The sequence below is a fragment of the Girardinichthys multiradiatus genome, chromosome 20 (genome assembly GCF_021462225.1).
Source record: "Girardinichthys multiradiatus isolate DD_20200921_A chromosome 20, DD_fGirMul_XY1, whole genome shotgun sequence".
In the NCBI taxonomy this organism is placed as follows: domain Eukaryota; kingdom Metazoa; phylum Chordata; class Actinopteri; order Cyprinodontiformes; family Goodeidae; genus Girardinichthys; species Girardinichthys multiradiatus.
The window spans coordinates 1,409,359-1,416,964 of NC_061812.1; the positions used below are offsets into that span (position 1 = coordinate 1,409,359).

The following is a 7,606-nucleotide window of genomic DNA, read 5'->3' on the forward strand; positions in this document are numbered from 1 at the left end:
CCTCTTCATAACAGTAAGGGTGTGCATTGTGATAGAGCAATAATTCATAAAAATATCTCTGTTGTGAATTTGTTGCCTGTGTTAAGGATGTGGGTCAGCTTCTTTTAGGTTGCATTTGCACTAGGTCTCTGTGAGCTTTTTATTTCTTTAACCCGGTTTGTATTTATCCTTCTACGTTGTGTAAATGGGCGCACATATTTCTCTGAGATTAAAAGTGTCCCATTCAGTGTATGTGCATGTGTGTGTGTGTGTGTGTGTGTGGGGGGGGGGTCAAAACCCATTACTCATGGCGAGCAATGTTTACTTCATCTAATAGGAAAAACAACATTGATAGCTTCCACCACATTATAAATCGATAGATTAACCAAACACATAATAAATCTTCCAACTGTTGCTTTGTTCGACCAATGGACTCCTCTGCATTGATTTCTGCATAGATTTAATAAGAAGCCGCCAACAGAAGGAGAAGATCACTTGGCTGCTATCTAAATTAAGCTCTCCAAGATGTAATCACACCTTACTCCATTAAATGGGTCAGCTCAGCTCATAAACCATAACTCTAGGACTCTGGGGGCCCCAGTCAGACTCTGGGGGCCTGTAGCCTTAAGAGGATGCTGAGGTTTAAAGAGCTAATAATAATCTATAAATGTGAAAATGTGGCCCACCTTTAGAAAAAACACATGAAGTTAAACACATAAAACTTGAAAGTGTTCTTTAATTTTATTTCTAACAGATGAAAAAGCTGGGTTTTTTCATATTTAATTATTTTGCCATTTTAGCTTTTCCACCATTAAAATTCATAGATGGTGTCAATGCTTCGTTTTTATTTCCACTTCACCTCATCAGGGTTAAACTGAGTAAAAACATCCTGATAGGTCAGCTGATGTACTTCCTGCAACACATCTTCCTTTTATAAATCCCAGTTATTGTTTGGGAAAGTCTGTTTACATTTTCTAGTTTTGCTCTGTCTAGAATTACAGACCTACGATAAAAATGGGATTATGGGATACAAACAGCTGCTGTTAGTGTGGTATCTTCTGAATGCGATCAGTGGACTGCTCAGATCTTTCGTAAGTTTCAGCGATCTCAGTGGGTCTTTGTATGATGCATCCCTGAAAGACGTGCAGGAAACAAACACTGCAGATGTTCTCCATCAGTTTGAGGTGTGACCCCATGCTATGCTATAACACCAAAGATATCAAATTTACTGCAGGCCCGATTAGACTCATCTTTGTTTCTACTTCTGTTTCAGCTCCTTCATTTGATTCCATCCATCCACACAACGTATCCCTTCTGATGTGGAGCAGCAGTGGTTCTGTGAAGGTTCTGTGAATGTGGCTTGTTTAGCAGGCACCATCGTAGGATGTGGCTGGTGTCGGTGGATGACTGGAGAACATATGGAAGTGGACACCGGGGGCTCATCTTAACACAAGATTTGTGGACAGACCAAAGGACAAAATGCCACCAGACCAAGAGTCCTGTAAACATACAGTTTAGAATCACAAATGACCTTTATGTGCATGATTCAGACAGTGGGAGGAGTACCCAGAGAATCTCCACATGTAAAGAAAAAAACACAAAGTTTTTCAGATGTTTAAATTATTAATTTTCAATTTAAATCCCAATCTTATTTTTAGCAGTGCCAACAACCTTCATTGATTTTCTTTATTTCCAATGAGGTTTCTTTGCTACCACAATTTTAAATTTTTCACCAGTTTGAATGTGGTGAACCTATTTATACATGCCAAAAGATTTGAATAAAAAGTTTATAATTTTTGTCACTCAATTGAGAAATATTCAATTCAATTCAGTTTATTTATATAGCACCAATTCACAGCACATGTCGTCTCAAGGTTCTTCACAACAGTCAGGTTCATACATTCCAATTAATCCTAATCATTGAACAGTTCAGTTATTTATTCAAATTGGATAAAAAGTTTTTCTATCTAAGGAAACCCAGCAGATTGCATCCAGTCAGTGACTTGCAGCATTCACTCCTCCTGGATGAGCATGTAGAGACAGTGGACAGTCACTGGTGTTGACTTTGCAGCAATCCCTCATACTGAGCATGCATGTAGTGACAGTGGAGAGGAAAAACTCCCTTTTAACAGGAAGAAACCTCCAGCAGAACCAGAACCAGGCTCAGTGTGAGCGGCCATCTGCCACGACCGACTGGGGGTTTGAGAGAACAGAGCAGAGACACAAAGAGAACAAAGAAGCACTGATCCAGGAGTACTTTCTATGGGAAGGAAAAGTAAATGTTAATGGATGTAGCTCCTGTTGGAATAATTGTATATAGATTTATCTTATAATTCCTCCCTTGTTGTTAACTCTGCTATTTGACCTTTCTAACCTTTCATGTTGTATGTGTAAATAAACATGTGATGAGTTGTTTGCAGGCAAGGAGGAAAGGTGGAGCCGGGATGATGCAGTCACAGTTGAGGACATCACAAAGATAATGGCTGATTGTGCTGAACAAAAGACGCACATATCTTAAGATTATGGAGACTGTGCAAGTGTGTTTGTACAAGATAATGGTGTGGCATGACCTATGACACGTTGCTGCTTTTTTCTCCCACCCTTCAGAAGCAGCAACGTTTATTGTAACTAGGGACCACCCCAAAGATAATAAAAAGAGAGGTGTGGACAGATGGTTTTTAGAGCGGTAGAGAGATTTGTAACTGAAAGCACATCTCTGTCCGTTCTCCTCGCAGCGAGTAAAATAACTAATTCTTTGTCTTTCTCTTCTTTTTGTGATGTTATAAGTATTTTAGGTTGTTTAAACTTGACAGCTCCTTTAGTCGTTTCATCTAGAAAGAAAGTACAGATAAACTCTGATCCAGTTTTCAAGGTTAGAGTCTGAAAGAGAGAACATAGAGTTAGTTACAGTAAAAGGTCAGTCAGTAGCCATGTCTAGGAGAGAGAAAGGGTTAAACACTGAAAGACAGGGCTATGTGGATCATCTGTAGAAGGTGAGCATTAAGTTGTTGCCAGCAGAAGCTTGGACGATGCCCCTCTCCAGAAAGGTGTCACAGGTAGACACAGAGTCAGGCCAGGTGTAGCTTCTAGGAAGAGAAAAGAGAGAACAAAGTTAAAAGCTGAAATAACAGCAAATAATGCAGAATTGGAGAGTAGTGTGAGAATGTAGCGAAGAGGGTGAAAGTGGTCATTATGTCCTCCAGCAGCCTAAGCCTATAGCAGCATAACTACACAGATAGTTCAGGATAAACTAAGCCACTCTAACTATAAGCTTTATCAAAAAGGAAAGTTTTAAGCCTAGCCTTAAAAGTAGACAGGGTGTCTGCCTCACGGACTAAAACTGGGAGCTGGTTCCACAGGAGAGGAGCCTGATAACTAAAGGATCTGCCTCCCATTCTACTTCTAGAGACTCTAGGAACCACCAGTAAACCTGCAGTCTGAGAACAAAGTGCTCTGTTAGGAACATATGGACCAATCAGATCTCTGATGTATGATGGAGCTAGATCATTAAGGGCTTTATATGTGAGGAGGAGAATTTTAAATTCTATTCTGGATTTAACAGGGAGCCAATGAAGGGAAGCTAAAATAGGAGAAATATGATCTCTCTTTTTAATTTTCATCAGAACTCTTGCTGCAGCATTTTGAATCAGCTGAAGGTTTTTAACTGCATTTTGTGGACATCCTGATAGTAAAGAATTACAATAGTCCAGCCTTGAAGTAACAAATGCATGGACTAGTTTTTCAGCGTCACTCCTGGATAGGATATTTCTAATTTTGTCAATGTTCTGGAGGTGAAAGAAGGAAATCCTAGAAACCTGTTTAATATGGGATTTAAATGACATGTCCTAGTCAAAAATAACACTAAGGTTTTTATTTTATTATCAGAGGTCAATTTAATGCCATCCAGGTTAAATTATTGACTAAGCAGTTTCTTTTTTAAAGACTCTGGTCCAAAGACAACAACTTCTGTCTTGTCTGAATTTAGAAGCAAATAATTTAAACTCATCCAAGTTTTTATATCTTCAAGACATGCTTGTAGTCTATCTAACTGGTTGGGCTCATCAGGATTTATGGATAAGTAAACCTGAGTATCATCAGTGTAACAGTGAAAATGTATCCCATGCTGCCTGATAATTTGACCTATTGGAAGCATATATATAGTAAAGAGACTTGTCCCAAGTACTGAACCTTGTGGTACTCCACAATTAACCCTGGAGTTTAAAGATGATTTATCATTTACATGAACAAACTGGAATCTGTCAGACAGATAAGATTTAAACCAGCCTAGTGCTGTTCCCCTGATCCCTACAGCATATTCCAGCCTTTCTAAGAGAATATTATGGTCGACTGGATCAAATGCAGCACTGAGATCTAACAGAACCAGAACAGACACAAGTCCATTATCTGAGGCCATAAGAATATCATTAGTGACTTTCAGCAGAGCTGTTTCAGTGCTATGATGAGCTCTGAAACCTGACTGAAACTCTTCAAACAGGTCATTGCTGTATAAATGTTCACACATTTGATTAGCAACTATTTTCTCAAGAATTTTAGATAAGAATGGAAGATTGGATATAGGTTTGTAATTTATTAAGTCATCTTGATCAAGCAAAGATTTCTTAAGCCCCCAGCTGCCCCAGCAGCGACTGGCCAGCGGGGAGGTCTATGGAGACCCGCCAGCTGCTGCCGTGGTCTTGAGGTCTGGGCTGTAGGCTCCAAGGCCTCCAGCGCGGTGGAACCAAAGACCTCCCCTGGAACCACAGGAAGAGCCCTCAGCGTTCTCCTGCAAGGCTCGGTTAGGGGCGATTGCGCCAGCCACACCTGGCGCGTGAGCATGGACCAGCGTAGAGAGCCTGCGTCCAAGCTCACGCGTCATCAGGGCAAAGGCCCGCAGAGATGGGTCCAACAAGCCCTGAGTCGACTGGTCCAAGGGAACCGACTCCAATGAAGAGGAGAGGCCCAACATTAGATGGGAGAGTGAGTTCCCTATGCGGCCCATCCGGGCACCTGAGTCGTAGGCCCTACACAGCAGATCGTCCGTGACACGGCATTGTGGTTGTGGACAACGGGCATTAGGCCTCAACGCCTCATCAGGAGGAACGATGAGGGAGCCGATGTCAGACTCGACAGGGGGCATGCAGCCCAACCCGAACCTGGGCGCCTCGTGCATGGCAGCCAGGGCCCTGCCATCCACTGTCAGGTGGGAAAAGGCCCTTGTGTCCCTCCAGCAAGCATGCATCTCCTGAACGTACTCTGCCGAGGGAGGAACAACAAAGGCGCCCTCGGCATCACGATTCCTAAAGAAGGTGCTAGATGGAGCAGGTTGGGCCAGGGGAACGTCCAGCTGTAAACCACCATCCTCCCGGAGAGACTGAAGGAGGGCCTTCATCTGGGCCAGCTCTGTAGAAAGTTGGTCCACTCTAGAGGACAGTCCCGGGGGCCCGCGCCGCTTGGCTCTCCTCCCAGACGCCAAGGGCACATCCTCAGCAGACCATTTCGTGGAGGCCGCACCCTGTCCAAGTGGCAACGGATCCTGCTGGACAGAGACCGCCCAGTCAACAAGCTGCTCCACTGAGGACAGCCGGGCCAACCGCACCGCTCGGGGCAGAACACTGCAATTAGAGCAGGCATGATCTGAAAGTGCCTCCCTGAGATGGTCAACTCCAAGGCAGGGAGGGCACACGTCATGACCGTCCTCCAGCTGTAAGGGAGCTGAACAGGACGCACAACAAAGGTTGTCCATGACCCAGTGGACAGATGGGGTCGAACGGGCAGAAAAAACGCCGTCAAGACCCTGTTACAGCAACAAGCCATAGGACTCAGCACGAGCAGAAGCGTCACCCGCAAGTCGGAAAAACAGGAAGAAACAAAAGCGAGCAGTAAACCACTGCCGAAAACTAAATGGACTCAGCACGAGCAGAAAAGGCTACCGGCGAGCCGAACAAACTTACCAGAACCCTGGAAGAAAAGGCAGCTTGCGCAGCCTCTGGAGGGCAGAACCATCCGCAGCTCCGACCACAAATGATCACGAGGCTCCCAGCAGCAAGAGGAACGAGGAACAAACAAACACAAGTCAACACCTGCATTCATCAACCTGCGCGTGAGAAGAAGGGACTGGGCTCCCGGTGTCATGTGACTATACAGACTCACGTGAGCCACCGGTAGGTCACATGTGACCATGTTGTTATTAATTTCTCGACCTGCGCATGCGCAAGGATGATCATTCAGTGCTTGAAGCACCACATCTGGCGGTCAGTAGGGATGAAATAGAACTACATGTTTCCATGGAGGTAGCCAATGACGAAACTGGACATGCTTATGGAAACAGCTTTGCTGTGCAGCACTTTTCATAAAGAAAAAGAAAAGCTGGAAGCCATTGAATGATCCACAAGTGATCTGTTTGATTTTGTTTGACTACATTTTGTATCATTTTGAAAATGGTAGTGAAGATGAAGAGAAAATATGGTTCACTACTGAATAAATTTTGGTTGAATTGTGATTGTAACGGAACATTTTTATTTCATAAAGGCACAAGGTCAACAGAGGCATTGTTTGGAAAACATTGAAGTTTAGGTGCTGCTGTTGCTTCATCATCTAATTTTTCTGACTGTTCTGGCTCCTCCAACATGTGATTCAAGCTCAGGCTGTCTTTTTCTGGAGAGAATTACATTACAAGACATAAGATTTCAAGAATATTTCTTCTTTATATTCATAGTGCAAAAGATGGTACTATTTAGCTTACCTGAGCAGGACAATAAATACACACAGACACATATTGTAACGAGTATTGAAGATTCCCCACCTGAATTGTCCAGATGATGATCATCTGGGATGCCTTCCAAGGGATTTTGGCTTTCAATCATCCCAGTCAACAATTCTCCCTGGTCATCGGTCTGTGGTCTCACTGGGAGTTGCCCACCTGTCTCGAAACACTCCCTACGAGCAATGGCTGCTGTTTTCTTCAGCTGTATTTTGATGTTTTTAGTATGTGATATTTTGAAATAATTTCCTTAAAAAGCATCTTTTCACTTCCACTGGACTTTTTTGAATGCTTTCTTTTTCCATTGTTCATGTTTGGTCAGAAGTCAACCTCCTGTTCCATAAACATAGACTGCTAAAATTTATAATAGGGAAATTCCACCCCAAGCTTTCAGAGCAACATTACCTTTGCACCAGGTGCACATTGTTAATCTGATTCAGCTTCCAACATATGATCTGACTGGTCATTGATTACCTTAGTCAGAGACTCTGTAGTCTGGAACAAGTTAATCTGAAGTTAAACAACATCTCAGAAAGCAATTGGATTAGTGTGGATTAAGTTAGACTAGAGTAGTTTAGTCCTGGTTTTATTTAAGTGTTGACTGCGAAATTGGCCCTATGAGTTCTGTCAAGAGGAATAGACACCAGAACCAAAAATGCAGATTACCCGAAGGCCACTATTAAAGCACCACAGGCTGATCTCCTCCATGCCACACCGCATTGATGCAGTAATTCATGCAAAAGGAGCCAAGACCAGGTACAGAGAGCATAGAAATGAACATAATATTTAGAATCCTGACATTTCTGTTTAACATATCATTTTTCTTGATATGATGTAATATTTTGATGTGCTGAGACCCTGAATGTT

At 42.9% G+C, this 7,606-nt stretch overlaps 1 long non-coding RNA gene across 1 annotated transcript; it reads right to left on the reverse strand.

Moving 5' to 3' along the window:
- Positions 1-695: 695 nt before the first annotated feature.
- LOC124857516 lies at positions 696-7,106 on the reverse strand. The gene is made up of 2 exons (XR_007035611.1): positions 6,782-7,106; positions 696-1,478 (listed from the first exon to the last, which is right to left on the reverse strand). It is a non-coding gene; the product is annotated as an uncharacterized LOC124857516 (long non-coding RNA).
- Positions 7,107-7,606: the final 500 nt, after the last annotated feature.